General features: G+C 47.5%; 1 protein-coding gene across 5 annotated transcripts in view; it reads right to left on the reverse strand.

The window, feature by feature from the left end:
• The window catches only part of Lrrc8b (leucine rich repeat containing 8 VRAC subunit B), a 66,311-nt gene extending 52,149 nt beyond the window's left edge, over positions 1–14,162 (reverse strand). For 3 of the 5 annotated variants that reach the window (XR_015636572.1, XR_015636570.1, XR_015636571.1), the window contains exon 1: positions 13,467–13,568. The gene's annotated coding sequence lies outside the window, so the exon portion shown is untranslated. 5 annotated transcript variants of the gene reach the window in all.
• Positions 14,163–17,537: the final 3,375 nt, after the last annotated feature.

Here is a 17,537-nt window from a genome sequence, read left to right on the forward strand (position 1 = left end):
CTACATGGGAAGTCTGAGGCCAGCCTCTCTCTGCATGAATTGTTACTCCAGGATGCCCTATGTCACCCTGCCCTAAGCATGCGTGAGCTCCTCGATGACCTGCTTTATCATGCTCTGTTACATAACGCTCAACCTTGAATTTGCTCGCTGGACTCCTTTACTGCTTCAGGATGCACATGTAAAGCATTTTCCTTCTGTTTCCTTCAGCCTTGGATTTATTCCCAGTACCTGGTGTGATGCCCGACTCATATAAAATGCTCAAAATGAAGTCTGTTAAGGAATTGATGCTTTTAAGACCTATAGCAAGCATCAAGCCTATGAACAAGAAATCAAATATAGTCCTAAGAAAACATGATCCGGGGTCACCAAAGCCTCACACTCTAGAAGTTATCTATCTTTCTCACGGTTCTGTGCTTCTTTCAGTCAAGTTTCCCAATCCTTAAGGCTTTTTATAAGGATAAGTCATCATTGACAAAGAACCGGCCGATACATTGAAGAAAAATCTATCAGGGTTTGAGGACTTGCTTAACTCAGTCCCGTACTCCCCATGGATCTGTTTCCACAGCAGCTGTGACCATGTCCCTGAGGAGAAGCTTGGGGAGGAAGAATCTGACTCACAGCTCAGGGTAGGAAGTCCTTCCAAGGGGGAAGGCACAGCTGCGGGAGGTTGCAGATTCAGGGTTGATGGTCAGGAAGTTCTCGAGCTCTTCTTTCAGTCTGGGACCCTGATAAAAGGGGGAAGGTAGCACCTACACTCAGAGCGGGTCTCCCTCTCTCCCCTCAGTAATTCCTATCTAGAAACACACCCTCAGACACACCCAGGAGGTGTGTTCACTAAGAACTAGGCTATTTCTGACCCAAGAAAGGTGAATACCCCAATGGGTCAGTATATTTTCAGGAGGCAGCTGAGTGGCAGGAACATAATCGCTGAGACTCCTGAGGCTCAGGAAACACTTGCTCTAAGTTGCAGAGAGAAGTGTAGGGGTCAGCAGCCCAGTGTCCTCTCACAGAGAGCTGGGGCATCTAGGAGCCCAGACAGGCCTTGCCCTGGGCCTCTGTGGGGCCCAAACACTTACACATCTTGGAATTAATAGCAATCTCTTTCTGTGAACAAGTTTAACATTCTTGATCCTTTTCAATGGGATTAAGATGTATTCTTAGAGCCAGGTAGAGGGGGTACCTTTAGACCCTGTACTTGGGGTGCAAAGACAGGTGGATCTCTGAGTTGAGGCCAGCCTGGTCTAAAGAGTGAGTTCCAGAGAAAATTATCACAGAAACCAATCAAACTCTAAGCTATCTGACTGCCAGCTAAGTGTCTGATGATTTTTAACCAAAGTTCTATTCTGTGATAAGATATCAGAATGTAGAAATATCCCCTACATTCTTAAATTGATGTAGAAATACTTTGGTATCCAATTTTTAGCTTTACTGGGGATATTCCAAAGAAAGTCAGTCTCAACTACACTCATTCCTACAGAAAGTCCCTGGGTGGCAAGATCAATTTAAAAAAAAATGTATGTATGTATGTATGTATGTATGTATGTATGTATGTATGTTTGTATGTATGTATTTACTTAAGTATTTATTTTTTGGCTTTCATGTAGCCCTGATTGTCTTGGAACTTGCTCTGTAGACCAGGTTAACCTCTAAACTCACAGAGATCTCTTACCTCTGCCTTTGAGTACTGAGGTTAAAGGTGCATATCATTACCACCAGGCAGCAAGAGCAAATCTGTAAGCCTTCCATTCAGCTGACCCTGAGAGTTGATAGCTAATTGGACTAAGAAGGTGTTCTGTTTGTTTTTAAGTATCCAAACCACTGCTCTTCAAAGCAGGGTTTAAGCTTGGGGGAGTCACTTTTGAGGGGAGAGGTTTCTGGTTTAGGATCTATCTCTAGGTAGTTAACCTCTGTCTGAAACTATCTGACACTCCCATAACTTGGTGTGTCCTCCCTTCCTGTGGATTGTCTCCCTCTCTGGGGTCCACTCCACAGCTATTTTCTTTCTTTCTCTTTTCAAACCCACCGCTTTCCCATATTACAAAAGAAGGGCAAGCCTCTGCTGCCAGCAATCTGCCAGTGCCACCTTGCCTTTGGGTGCAATTTCCAAGTCACTGAGCAAAGTGTCCATTTGAAATTCCCTAAGGTTACAGGTGTTGAGGAGTGAAGAGACTCTGTGACCAAGGGCTTTGGGGAGAGTTGCCGTTTCTTGGCTTGGGGCAGGTGTGGAGGAGGGCCTACTCTAGTAGCTCAGGAAGACAAGGCTGGAAGCCCTCCCCGTCAATCACGAGATAACCGTAACAAGCACTCAGCAGTTCAACAGACAGAGTTGATTCCTTTGCTCTGGTCCCCTCTCAGGTATGTGGCAAGAGTTTAAGCATTTGACTACGAATGCTATTTTGTCAATGAGTAATATTACCCATGGGCAAATAAACTTTTAAGTTTACGTATCTGATGCGCGCATATGTGTGTGAGTGTATAAGTGTGTGAGAGAGACAATGTGTGTGTGTGTTTGTGTGTGTATGTGTATGTGATGTGTGTGTGTATGTGATGTGTGTGTGTGTGAGATGCCTCTGTGTGTGTGTGTGTGTGTATGTGTGTGTGTGTGTGTGTGATGCCTGTATGTGTGCGTACACACACATGCACTCACCAGGCCACCTATGTGGAGGTCAGAGGACAGCTTTAGCAGTCTGTCCTTCCTGAGGCACCCTGACAGCTCAATCATCAGTTTTAACAGACTTAATGTTGCTGATTGTATACAAGTAAAATAACTAGCCATTTACAAGTTCTTTAAGGGACAGTTGTGACAAGAACATAGCTATAGATATACTGTGCTTGTATATATGTGTTAAATTAATATGATATGTCAACCTAGGTAAGATGTCTAAATATACGCATATTATACGCAGATTGAGCTTCAGAGAAAATGAGATGAGATTCATTATCAAAACTATGTAAATTTCCTGACTTTTGTAGCAAACCTTTAAAAGACTTTTTAAACAGCGTGGGGCACCAAGCCATTTTGGTGTTTAATTTAGCTTCTATTGGGCACATTTAAATTATTCTTAAAAAAAAAAAACAGTCTTCGTATCATCATAAATGCCATCTTTTGCACTTATAAAGAAACCATGAAAAAATGTTAGCTTCTGTCAAACAAGTGACAAAGGCAGGCGCTCAAAGGCTTGGCTCTCTGTACAACCGCGGAACAGGTCTGTGCAGACCACCTAAAAATGACTTCCAATAGAAAAAGCAGAACTATGCCAGTCAAGTACAAAAGCTGTCTCCGGTGTCTCTGTTAAGGCACCAAATCTAGAACTCAATCAGGCTAATGTCGAATCATCATGAGCTCTGACTCTCCAACTGATATCAGGCAGGCTCGTTTTTTACCAACTTGATACGAATTAATGTTGCCAGAGAAGAGGGGATCTCACCGGAAGGATCGCCATCATCAGACTAGACTATGAGGAACTGCGGCCATCACACTAGACTGTGGGCAAGTCTGCAGGGCATTTTCTTGATTAACAGTTGATGTTGAGAGGGTCCGGTCCCCTGTGGGAGGAGCCACCCCTTGGGTTGTATAAGAAAACGGGCTGAGCAAGCCACGGGGAACAAGTCACGGGGAGCGAGCAAAAGTAGCACCCCTCCATGGCCTCTGCCTCAGTTCCTACCTCCTGGTTCCTGCCTGGAGTTCCTGCCTCAACTTCTGTCAATGAACAACTATATAGCTACAACCCAGACAAACCCTTTTCTCCCCTAAGTTGCTCTGGATCAGGGTTTTATCACAGCAACAGAAACCTAACTGGGATAGTAACAGCATTCATAGGGTGCCTCATAACGTCTAAGCTTTAAAGAGAGTTCTTCCAAAAAACCAGTCAGAAGCACATCTATCTCTGGGACCAGGGTGTGTGAACTGAACTCCTTCCCTGGTTCTTTCCAGTCTAGAGCGTGTCAGGTTTGAGGCCTGGTCCAAGAAGCTCAGAAGACAAGTAAAACATACCTACTATCTCTGAGGAACACCGTAAAGGAGGCGAAGCTGCTCCCTGGCATCAGTCCTGTACAAGAGCCAGAGGTAGCATGGAGGAGAGAGAGGGTGGGGCACAGGGATGGAAGAAAGAGGCCGGCCAAGGTCTTTCAAAGAACCAGGCTTGAAAGATGAGCATCAGTTTATCAGGAGCACCCAGGTAGCAGGAGGAAACATAGCGTGCAGCCCTCTTATTCCCACCGCCTCCCTGCATTACACAGCTCAAGATGGGCATCAGTGTGCACGCCACATTCATGGTGAAACCACTGGGGCTATAGAAGCTGCTGAACAGCTGCTGAGACCAGACAAATGGAGACGTCATGATTCTGCACACCGGGGCATTTGCACCCGCACCGCCGTGACATGGTGAGATTTGTCTTTCGGGAGGATCCCTGCAGTGTGCACAAGCAACTGAGCCCTTCAAGGGGGTGTGGGGGGACAGACGGACACAACTACAAACTTGGTGATATTGGGATAACCACTGGTTCTCCTAGCACAGACTCACTTAACCGAGAAGCTCCGTAAAGCAGCGTGCAGAGGGAGGGGACGAAGGATACGGCCTCCACATCCACTGTACCAACTGCCAACAGTGTAAGCAGGAGCATAGAGGGGAGAACGAATTCTAGTCCTAGGGGTCACTGGCTGGGTGGACCAAGTGAACCCTTGGTTATTTTGAAAAGGAAAAAGTGAGGGGATCTAAAAGTAAACACATTTTATGGATGGGGGGAATCATTAACGCACTAACCCCAGGTCCTGCTTTTTCTGTGAGGCAGCCATCACAGGCCAATTTAATGGCCAGTGGGGTCAGATTATTTGTCTACTACTGCAGGTGCCAGTTCTGGGAAGCTCAAGAATGGAGACAGTCTGCTTTCACAGAACTCATGTCCTGGTGTCCGTAAGAGGAACAGAATACAGGCAAACCAACCATAAACCAAGGTATGACCGACCAATGGGGAATGAGAGAGCAAGGCATGGCACCTCACCTAAGGTGACCAGGGAAGGGCTGAGGTCACAACTGAGGAGACATGAGGTACATTCATCAGGGAAGAGTGGTATCTTCCTCAGTGATAAGCTCTGAGTGCCACTGATAGGAGGATTCCAGTACCAGGAGAAACCCAGTCACAAGGGTACATGGGGAAAGATGACAGAGACTTCTGGGACCTGGGGACAGCACAGGCACAGCATAAATTGCCTGGGGTGGGTATCCTGGGAACCTGAGCAACACTCATACACACTCTCATACACATACACATTCTGACATTCTCACATATACACACTCACACACTCATGCACACTCACACAACACTCTCACATATACACACACACTCATACACACATGCACACACAACACTCACATGCATACTCTAACATTCTCACACATGTACACACTCACACAAACTCACACACATGCACACTCACACTCTCACATATACATACATACACACACACACTCATGGGCAGTCTCATGTGCACACTTCTCTCACATACTCTCATATATACATAAAACTCCACATATACACACACATACATGCACATACAACACTCTCGCATACACACTCTGACTCTCTCACACATGTACACACTCACACAAACTCACATGCATACTCATACACACACACTCACATATACACACATACTCATGGGCATTCTCATGTGCACACTCCTCTCTCATATTCTCATACACATTCTCACATATACACACATACAATCACACGTATACACACTCATATGCACACTCCTCTCACATACTTTTACACACACACACACTCTCTCTCTCTCTCTCTCTCTCTCTCGCACACTCCTCCTACCTCACACTCACTGAAATCTGGTGCCTTCAGAAACTGCATCATGCATGATTCACAGACACAGCTAGGAGACAAGTCACAGCTCGCCTCGGGACAAAGGCTCAGCACTGAAACTGGGCCAGCAACAAACTCATGCAATTCTGCCTGGAGAGATGAACTTCAGAAATTCAGATTAATAAATTTCACCTTAAATGCATCCACTCCTTAAAAAACAAAAAAGTGAGTTACAGTCCAGTGTCTGGCAGGCTCCCTCGGGGCTCAGCCACTCTCCTACTGTGATGGGAGACACACAGAAGAGGGTTTCCTGCAAGCTGGTGGCTGGCGCTCAAGGGGAGCAGCGTTTCCTCGCTCATTCCTTTCTTGGCTCTGCTAGACAGGACAAGGACAAATGACATTCCCTGCCAATGCCACCCCTGCCAAGCTTGCTTTCTGCCTACATAGAGGGACTGAACATTGGGACAGCCCCTTGGCCCTGAGATAGGCCATCGAAGTCAGGAGTGCAGCCAAGCCCTCTGGAATACTGCATGCTTCCCACTCTCTGGTCATGCCCAGTGCAGGTGCAGGAGCTGACCCTTCTACAAATGGTCTCAGAGTGGCCCATGTCCTTTAAATTCTATGTCCTAAGGATGATGCAGACTGGTTCCTGACTCTGAAAAGTTCTCACCCTACGGCCCTTGCCTTCTTCAGCAGACTCAAAAAAGGAACAAGCATGTGAAAAAGTATGTTCTCTCTAGTCTTCACAACTGGCTTGGAAGATGTTCTCTTTCCATGTGTCTCCCGCCGCGGTAGGAGCCCTGCAGGGACCTGTCAGCCACCTGACTGCAGGCATTTTAGGAGTGGATGGTTTAAGGTGAATTTTCAGATGCATCTGCTTGATGCGTCAAAAACAAAACACAACAACAACAACAAAACAAACAAAAACAAAACACCATTTATTTAGAGTTCGCTAGTGCAACACGGACGGACAGTTAAAGATTTGAAGAACCCTGAGCTTTGTGGTTCCAGAAGCACGGGGAGAAGCTGAAGCACAGGGAGAAGCTGTAAATTATACATACACATTTGTTTTACAGTCTGAGTGTGAAGGAGGGGGATGAGGGGTGTGCATGTGAGAATCAAATCCCCTATTACCACTCAGCTACTTCTCCATCTCTACAGACACTTGAAAGACAGCTCTGAACAGTTAGCGAAGCCTTCAGTAGATGGTGCCCGGCGCCCGCAGGTCCACACCCGAGCTGCTCCCAGCTGAGCTAATTTCAATCCACTCTGTTTTTCTGCAGCTCTGGGCCAGTCTTTGCCACTAGTGACACAGTCACCATTCAGTCTGACTGCAGCACACTTGCCTGCCTCTTTCCCAGCAACGACCAACGTGGAAATTTTACCTGCTCTCAGCAGCTGCCTGTCTGACTACAACAACCTCCGTAACCCCGAGACCAGATGGGGTTTGCTTACCAGTGCTTCCCTAGGACCTGGCACAGCACTGGTACGCAGCAAGTGATCAATAGTTGCTTAAAGTTGCCGTGGAGCTTAACCGAGGGTAGAAAGGTTTAGCAACATCAACGATCCATTAGCGGATCAGCCAAAGCATATTCACTTCAAGGGTAAGGAAGAGAAAGGCTTGGCTGCTTTTTGATCAAAAAGATACAGAATGATTTTGCTGTTCTTTGGACCTTGGAGACGATTTTGTTTAAGTCTGATGTAGAAGTTAAGGGCATTCACTTGAATACCTACAACAATGGCCGGTATAAAACACTTTTAAAATAGATTGGGGTTGGGGATTTAGCTCAGTGGTTAGAGCGCTTGCCTAGGAAGCGCAAGGCCCTGGGTTCGGTCCCCAGCTCCGAAAAAAAAAAGAACCAAAAAAAAAAAAAATAGATTAATGGTCAATGTAGGAAGGGTTTGTGGAAAAGGCTAGGTCGTATTCAAGTGGGAAAGTTATCATCTCCTTAGTTACTATTAAACATTTTATATAAAAATGTTTCCCCTTATTCTCCATGTTACTACCTGGGTTTTCAGGTACACACCCAGTGAGTGAGAGGGTGTATACACCCAGTGAGTGAGAGGCTGTTTACACCCAGTGAGTGGCAGATTCAGAACTCCTATCTGGTCCACTTGATTTCATGAGCCATCGTTTAATCTATACTGTATGCTGCCACTGAGGAGATAAAAACATTGCTATACTTGGCATAGTACTGCACATCTTTAATACCAGTACTCAGAAGACAGAGGCGGGACTCTGAGTTCAAGGCTAGCCTGCTCTATAGAGTTTTCCAAGATAGCCAGGACTACACAGAGAGACCCGGTCCTAATAAACAAACAACAACATTGTTTCAACAAACATTGTTACTGGCTCTCAAACGCTATCTTGCCCACTGTGACAAGGCATAATCCAGCCGTATGACAACTACTAATTGGGGGGAAATGCTCGAGCACTTAAAATAGGATTTAAAACCTATAATGTGGCATCCTGAGACTAGTTCATAAGAAAGAAAGCATGGCGGCATGGGAAGGCGATTATCAGAAACGCACTATGTTTGTTTGTTTTGAGACTGTGATCAATCCCTGACAGGCCTGCAACTCAGAGGAGCACCTAACACAGAGTGCTGGGATTAAAGGCACGTGGTACCTCACCCAGCAGACTTAACAATGTTTACACAACTTATGAGATTTAAAGTATATACTCGGTCCCCAGCTCCGAAAAAAAGAACAAAAAAAAAAAAAATCCGTAAAGTATATACTAAACCACGACAGGCCGGGTATGGTGGCACAGTAGCACATGCCTTTTATCCCAGATCTTGGGAGGCAGAGGCAAGCCTATCTCCGTGACTTCAAGGCCAGCCTGGTTTATGTAGTGAGTTTCACACCAATCAGGTTACATAGTAAGATAATATCTTTAAAACTGTCTTTTTCTAAGATCCTCTTATCAAGAATTAGGAAGACAGGCAGGGTGACAGTGGTTAAGCCTTTGCTGCCCAACCCTGGTGACCTGAGTTAGATCCCCCTGACACAGTCACCTTGCCTCTGTTGCCTGCCCCAGCTCTCCTGCTACAGGACGGGAGGTGAAGACAAGAACACAGGCCTGGGAAGCAGCAGAAATAGCACGGGTCTGCCTCTCAACAATGTGGAAGGAGAGAACTGCTGTTTGGAAGCTGAAGTCTCTCTCTCTCTCTCTCCCTCTCTCTCTCTCTCTCTCTCTCTCTCTCTCTCTCTCTCTCTCTCTCTCACACACACACACACACTCACACACACATACACACACACTCACACACTCACACACACACAAATACACACTCACACACACACATACACACACACTCACACACACATACACACATACACAAACACACACACACACACACACACACACACACACACAGAGGTAGACGGGGTGTGTGGTAATTATGGTGTCCGTACTCAGGTCCTTGCTGTCCCCATTATTTCCTAAGCATGGACCCACCCTGCCCTCTGCCTGGGACTGACCATGGCTGGAAGCAGTGATGAGGGACCCTATGTTCTAGGCATTAAGATGTAGTAAGTATCTGAAGGGTCCCAGCAAAATTTCTCATGAGACTGCAAGCTGATGGCTTCCCCTCCTCTTCCCACCTTTCTACACACGGTAGAGCTACACATTACGTAAGGCTCACATTGTGTATGCTGGAGCCGACGGTCTGCTCAGAAAGCTATAGAACTGTACATGTTACTTCTGGCTCTACCGTCCGTATAACTTCAGGGGTGGGGGCAGGGATGAGACATGGTCTTACATAGCCCAGGCTGTCTCGAATTTGCAGCGATCCTCTTGGGCTCATGTTCCCAAATACAGGGGTTCCAGCATTGCCATCCTAACCGGGGCTGGCTTAACGGTTCCAGAGGTTTACTTCATTATCGTCACGGCAGGAAACATGGCAGCATACATACAAGCTGACATGGAGCTGTCGAGGTAACTAACAGTTCTCCACCAGGTTAGGCGGGCAGCAGGAAGTGAATGTGACACTAGACCTGGCTTGAGCATTTGAGACCTCAAGTCCATCCCCTAGTGACACACTTTCTCCAACACACTTTCTCCAACAAAACACCACCTACTCTAACAAGGCCACGCCTCCTGACTCCTGGTACCCGTGTGTGTGTGTGTGTGTGTGTGTGTGTGTGTGTGTTGTGTTTTCTTTCCAATCATGTGTGTGTGTGTGTGTATGTTGTGTTTTCTTTCCAATCATGTGTGTGTGTGTTGTGTTTTCTTTCCAATCATGTGTGTGTGTGTTGTGTTTTCTTTCCAATCATGTGTGTGTATTGTGTTCTCTTTCCAATCATGTGTGTGTATGTTGTGTTTTCTTTCTAACCATGTGTGTGTGTGTGTGTGTGTGTGTGTGTGTGTGCTGTGTTTTCTTTCCAACCACCACAAACTCTTCCACTTTGCTTTTTTAGACTCTTGAACGTGAGAAACAACCATGGCTTCATTTAGGTCATTGTTTTGCGATCTCTGACTAGGAGCTAATCTTAACTAACCGAGCAACTTATCCAAAGCGACAGCAAAGTTCAGGAGCAAGGTCCATGCTCTCGGGCAAAGGCTAAAGAATTCTGACAGGTAATTTGTAAGAGGTCTTGTGTGTTTCAAGACACTGCAAAAAAGACCCGAAGAGAGAAAATAAGGAGGGTTCAGACGTGCTCTTAACTCTGCACACCCAGAATAAAGGACAATGACTCCTAACACAGAGAATTCCGTCTCCACCAGAGAGAGAGACACGAAAGCAAGATCTCAGCTGAGTAACACTGTAAACAAGGAAAGCAGTGGAGCTGGGGCAGCTCCCGTGCCTTAGGACAGGCACAGTGGAGAAGCACTGCGGAAATGCAGAGCACACAGATAGCAAAGAGCACAGAGTGGCCAGGAGTCAAAGAAGCAATAGATGCAGTTCAAATTCAGAGTCTGGAAAGGGACAAGGGGAGTCACGTGACCCTTATCAAAGGCAGCGAGAAGGTCAGCAAGCAAAGAGAAAAGGTCAAGGTTGAAGCCGGGCACCCATTTTAGCCCCTTTACTCTTTCACAACAGCACTGAAGGAGGCCATTTAAATAAATGGTGTTGCAACTGGGTGGAAGTCTAAGGAAAGTGAAATCACAAGGAGAGGGAGTTTACTATATCTTGTTACTCAATGTCTAAATGAATAGTAATGACAGGAGTCTGGAGGGGGCAGCGGAGTGAGGCAGGTTGCACTGATGATCCAGAAGGAGAAAAACAGGTTATTATGTCTGCTAAAGGAATTGTTTTTGCAGAGAGAACCAAATCAATGAAGGTGTGAGGATCAGGGAGATGGCTCGGCAGGGAGAACAGGAGTTCCAGCCCTGGAACTCACACACAGGTAGAAGAGATGCCACAAAGTTCCCTTCTGGCCTCTGTATGTGTGCTGTATCAAGCCAGAGCCTGCAGGCACATGCTACACACGAACAGTAATAATACAATTTTTCAAAAAGAAAATACAATTGAACAGGTGGAAAGTAGGCAACAGCAAGAAGGCAGCAACATGGATCCGGGGTAGCTCACGACTGTATTAGGGAAATCCACAGCGCTGGCTTATGTGGTTCCTGCCTGCTGGTATACCCGTGCTCCGGGACTCAGGGGGAGAGAGGGGCTTGTTATAAAGGACAGGCCAAGCAACCATCCACCAATGTTGAGAAACCATCGAAACCAGAACACATTCACTCCTGATAACACCCAAGGGCACAGAAGAACGCTGGGGGGCAGAAGTAAAAAGAAAATGGAAACTCCACTTGCGAGACCCTAAACAAAAGATCAGACACTGGAGATATATATATAATATATATATATGTTATATATATATATATTTGCACAGGAAGTTAAAAATGAACGCGAACATGAAAAATTTACAAGGTGAAAATGTTTGAAGAATGACTCTTAAGTTTTAAAACCTTTCCTCCTTTCAAACTCAGAAGAGAAACCAAAAAGACAAATGACAGGTCACTGAGGGGAAATGCCATCTGAAAACATTTCTGGTCACCTGGTGTCCTTTTCAAACATTACTATTTAGAGCTATGTCTTAATTCTGGTTGATGTTTTCATCCTGAGGATTCTGAAAATTATAACATCAGTGGGGACCGTGGTGGGGACAGGCCAAGTGGCCTGAAGACAGATCTCAACATGTTAAACACAGTCACTTACAGTGTGGACCCGTGTATTTGAGGTGCATGCTGTGACAACCTCCTGATCAGAGAACACACGAGTTTCAAAGAAGTCAACCCACTTCTAACTAGCAGACTACATTTCCCCCAACGGGGGAACTAGGCATGAGAAAGTCAGCATGACTCAAGGTGTGCTCATTGACAACTCGGCTTCTCCAAGCCCCATTTTTAGCTCAGAGCAGCACCAGACATGTTAGGGCTTAAGGTTTTAAATCACACAGGCCCCATTACCTGGGGGATTAACTGTAGTTTCTTATTCTTGTCAAGAGCAGACCTGATCACTAGGAAGGCTCGGGGCAACAGAAAGTGACTTTGGCGCCCACAGCTCAGAACACTGTGCCTTCTTAGGAAGTGGGAAGCATGTTGAGTGTACTGGCAACAATGTAGCATACACTTTCCCATACATACCTCAGCCCTACATTTAGGCAAAACCCACAGCTGTCCAGGAAAATCACACAGTTATTGTTACTATTATCATTGTCATACGCAACAGTAGTAACACTTTGGGGGATAATGAACCCCCAGCCTCACCTGTGCTAAGCCCCGCTAAGCCCCTCAGACCAACACTCTCAGTCTCTAATTTCTTAATATACACTGAACAAATTATCTAAACCGGTCTCACATTTACAATATTTTAAACATTCACTCTTATAGCAGGGTTTTTTTTTTTTTCTGTTAAGTTTTCAGACAAGGGAGGATATATTCAAGAAGTCCACACCTCGGTATTAACTTTTAAATTTAAGTTTGTTCCCTGGGGTTGAGGGACCAAAGGGGTCCCGGTGGTAGTTTTTCTAACCACATATCAAAGTCTCCCACAAAGGTCACGTGACTACAGGCAACCTACGGACTTTGGGAAGTCAGTCGAGGACACAGATTACTGAGCCTCTTGTCTTCTGACCTGTCAGCACCTGCAGTCTAGGAGGAGGAACCGCCGAGCCTTTAAATGGAAACCAGTTGACCCCTTCCAGATCAAACAGTAAAATCGCAGCTGTAGGCCGATAAATAACCAAGAGCATAAAATGTCTGTCAACAGGAGGCGCCAGGGCAAGGGGCAAACGGCGACGACCTGATGTGGACCCCCTTGAGCGAGCTGCCCTCACCTGCGGGGAGACCCGGGTGGAGGGGGGGGTTCCCTGCAGTGTGTGTGGGAGGGTGTGGGGTGCGGGGACACACAGGTGCGCGCTCAACCACGGGAACAGCGAAGGCACCGCCCGGGTGCGGTCGCCCCCTCCTCTCGCCTCAGATGACCCCAGCATCCAGGAGAGGTGCGGGCAGGGGACCGCGCCCTCCCTTCCCCGGGAACGTGGGAGCCGTGCGGCCGCCGCTTAGCAGGTGACTGTGCCACCTGCCCGCAGCGGGAGACCCAGGTGAGGCGCCACCAGGTAACCGCACCTGCCCTGCCGCCCCCACCTGCTGCTGCGCGCCCCCTTCCCCCGCCGACCCCGCCGTCCCCGCCTACCTTTGCGCTGGAGCCCCCAGGGCCCGCGCTACCCGGCCTGCCGGGGTGAGCAGAGCGGCCAGCGCCCGCACTCCGCAGGCGGCTGCGGCTCAGCGGGAAGCCCCGGCGCTGCCCGGCTCGCCGCCCAGGAGCCGCTCCATTGTGACGCGGCGCGCGCGGCCGGCCAATGGGCGCGCGGCGGCGCGAACCGCTGACTAAGTTCGCGCGCGGAGGAGGAGCGGAGCGCGCGGGCTGCGCAGGCTGCGCCGGCTGCGCAGGCGGGAGCCGAGAACGCGCAGCGCCGCCTCCGAGCCACCCTTACCCGGATCGCTCCGCCACCCGGCCCCAGAGTCCACCCGGCCTTGGGACGGACCTCGGGGCCCCGTGACTCACCCTCCTGCTGCACACAAAGCGCAGCTGCCACCTCCCGGAGCCAGCGCCATGCGGCCGCCCGGATGCCCTCGCCCAGCCTGGCATCCGCGGTGCATGGCAGCCACACTCCTCGCCGGGAGCTGGGGCTGCATTCCAGAAACCCAGGAACCGGGGCTTAAGTCTGTTCCCCGGGCGCGCTACTCCAGCAGAGGACCCCGGCCTTCTCACGTGTGCACCCCTGAGAAACTTGTTATTGACACAACTTACTCCACCAGGAAGGGTGGGGTGCACCGCGCAGGGCCTGCCTTAGTGAAGTCCCTTTAACGTTCTTGAAGTCGCGTGACTGGAAAGGTTGCAGGGCCCACGGGGAGGTGGGGGGAGGGAGGTTTACCGTAGTGCCAAACTAAGCAACTTTGGGGCCTCCAAAATGCTATCTTTTTCTTTCCAGTGTTTTTATCTTCAGCGTGAGGTGACAAGGACTACACCTCCTAACAGTCTAGTATTTCATTGTGGATGGCCACCTAACCCGCCCGCTTTCTTCGGTTAGTGGCCTCGTATCTGAAGAGTAACAGTGTGCCTTACAAGTTAAGCAGATTTTTAATACAAATCCAGAACTTTGGGTGATTTAATAGTTCTATCATCCTCCTAGAATCTTTAACTCCCCCACATACTCCCTGTTCCTCTTTAAACTCAGCCTTTGCCCAGGTTTATTTCTAGCACAAGGATTCAATTCAGCAAGATTTGTATCTCTTCGTTGCTATGGTGTTCACATCCCTAGGTAACAAAACACCCCCAGAGGAGTAAATGAAGACAGCATTTGGATCACCTGATCAGTTGGGCACCCAATACCTCCACACACTGCTGAGGTGTGTAAGACTGCGCTGTGTCCAGTAGAAACCGGTCAGAACTCCAGCCCAAAACACCCTGGAAGTCACTGCTATGCCCGTCTTTGTCCAATTCATTCTGAGTAGCAGTTGCATTGAGTCTGGAAGTAAACATTGAAAATATTTTGAGGCCTGACAGCTCCACAGTTAAGAGCACAGAGTGTTCTTACAAAGGACTAGAGTTCTGTTGTGGTTCACAAGTGCCTACAACTCCAGCTCTAAGTGTTCTGACACCCTCTTCTGTCCTCCGAAGGCATCCACACACATGTGCACCTACATATATGGGCTCCCACACACATGCACTCCCCCACACGCGGCACACACGCACATCTTTTTTTTTTTTTTTTTAAGTTCCTTCATTTGAACACACGGCAGATTGCCATTAAATTGTGTGTAAGACCCTGTGAACACATCTGTCACTCTAGACTTAAATGTGGCCCTCAAACTGCTTGCCACCTGGACCAAAGTTTTTTAAGTATCATTTTGAGGGAGAAAAAGTAAGCGCTGTAAGAGAATCAGGGCATTAGGTCAGAACATAAGCTGGACATCTCTGATTTCATGACCTTGACTGAATGTTTGAGAAAAGTTTCAGGGGGGAGGGGATGGGATGGGGAGTTGTGGATGGGAAACCGGGAAAGGGGTAACATTTGAAATGTAAATTAAAAGCACCCAATAAAAAAAGTTTTAAAAAGTGATGTTTTCTCTCCAAGACCATGAATACATAATGTTTTCTGTCACAGCAACATGGTAGCTTGTGCGAGTTGGGGAAGTTACTTAACCCTTCGTGTCCTCGCCTCTCCAGCCAGAGATTATAAACTCGGTGGTCAGTTTTAATTCCAGCCCGATGGGGACACATAATAAAATCGGCTTCTTTGGTAGTTCAACCTATCAGCAGGAAGCAACGGTGATCAAGTTCGTTCAAAATGTATGAAGTCTGGCACACGCCGCAGATATAGATGTTAAATGTGATTACTGTTAACACATTACTAATTTTCATCAGCAAAGTCACCTCCCGCAAAAGTAGTTCTTATTACGACAGTTAGAGGAGCCAGGCGGATGACTTCATACCATTCGGGGGAAACTCCTGAAGTGGAATGAAACAGAAAGGGCTTTGAGTGACATATTAAGCTCCATGCCATGGGGCTGCCTGTGACGAGATGAGTTTTCTCTGCTCTTAGAACTTTTTGTTCTATAAGAGACAGAATAGTGTCCAGCATTAATAGTTCTTTAATAGTTCATTAATAGTTCTATAAGAGACAGAATGGTGTCCAGCATTAATAGTTCTTTCTCCAGAGGTTGGAGGGATGGCTTGGTGGTTAGGAGCACATGACAACACCTGTAGGTTCAGGGAATCTGATGCCTCTGGCCTCCTCAAACAATGTGCGTGCACACACACACACACACACACACACACACACACACACACACACAAGTTAAAAGTAAATCTTAAAATAGTTCTTTTTCATTCCAGTAATTTTTCAATTTTTTTGCAATAATGAGAAATCCTTTTTTTAATTAAATATAGATTTGATAGAGGTGAAGACAGAATACCAAAACAACTATAGTAATGAAATTTCTTATGTATATAGACCCTCTCCTTGTAGAGAAGATATGGTGTTCAGATGGCACATTCTCTCTCTCTCTCTCTCTCTCTCTCTCTCTCTCTCTCTCTCTCTCCCTCTCTCTCTCTCCCTCTTTCCTCTTCTTCCTTCCTTTTGCAGACAGCTCTCACTGTGCAGCCCTGTATATACTATGGACACTAGGATGGCCTTGGTCCACCTTTGCCTCCAGAGCGCTGGGACCAAAAGCACACATAACCATGTCCAGCTAGCATATTGCCTCCTAAAATGGATGTGAGCTGCAGTGCACTCACGCTTGGCTGGAAGTGTGCAAGGCTATCTACGAACGTCCACGAGAGTAGAGCCACCTGTCTACCACAGTATCTCCTGTCATAGCCACACTTATCACTGTAGGTCTCAGGGTATCATTTGCTGTTCTCAGGTATTATTTGCCCCTGTAACTGATACCAGACGAGAAGTCATGTAGGAGAGGAAATGTTTATATTTTTTTCTCCTGGCAGCTCGAGGTGCAGGTGGAGGCAACTTACCAGGTTGTGATTGTGATGGCAGCAGTGTGCAGTCACCTATACCCAGGCAGAGGAAGAGAAAGGGGAATATGCAGTTATCCACTGGCTTTTTCCCTCTCCCATTGTACTCTGGGACCCGGGCACATGGACTGATAGAGCCCACTTTCAGGACTGTTCTCCTTCCCCCAAAAGTTGTGTCTCATCCAAATGTCCTCAAGGTGACTATGGAAAGAATATCATAGCAAGGAGTACTGAGCACAACCCTGAAACGGTCCTTCCACCTTATGGATTCTAATGTAAAATGGTCCTCTGAGGCTGCACCCTACTTTCATTTCTTGGCTCAGGGCCTTAAGTCTGTTTTCAGGTCATGGATGCTACCCCAGGAGGGGGAGTCTATCTGGTACCTCCCTATGCTGCTAAACGCTCAGCCTGAAGCAGCTCCAAGGTGGGTGGGAGAAGGGGTCATGCCTGAAGACAGACTTTTGATTCTCTCTGCAGGGCAGCATCTTCTGCCTCACTGTTGGTAGCTCTGTCATTGTGTCCTGTCAGACATGTGCCGCATCCGCCAGGCTAACTGCATAGGACTGAGCATGTTGCCACTGCTGAAGTGTTACTCTGACCTCCACGGGCTCTTGGTGACTGTAGTTAGAGAAAAGCTTTCCAGGAGCTTGGAACACATTCTGAGAATGGCCTTGAGGGTGGGCTGAGTGGGGAGAACTCCCAGCCAGGCAGGGGATCAGGTTACTGTAC

This window comes from Rattus norvegicus, chromosome 14 (genome assembly GCF_021556685.1).
Source record: "Rattus norvegicus strain SHRSP/BbbUtx chromosome 14, alternate assembly SHRSP_T2T, whole genome shotgun sequence".
Lineage (NCBI taxonomy): Eukaryota > Metazoa > Chordata > Mammalia > Rodentia > Muridae > Rattus > Rattus norvegicus.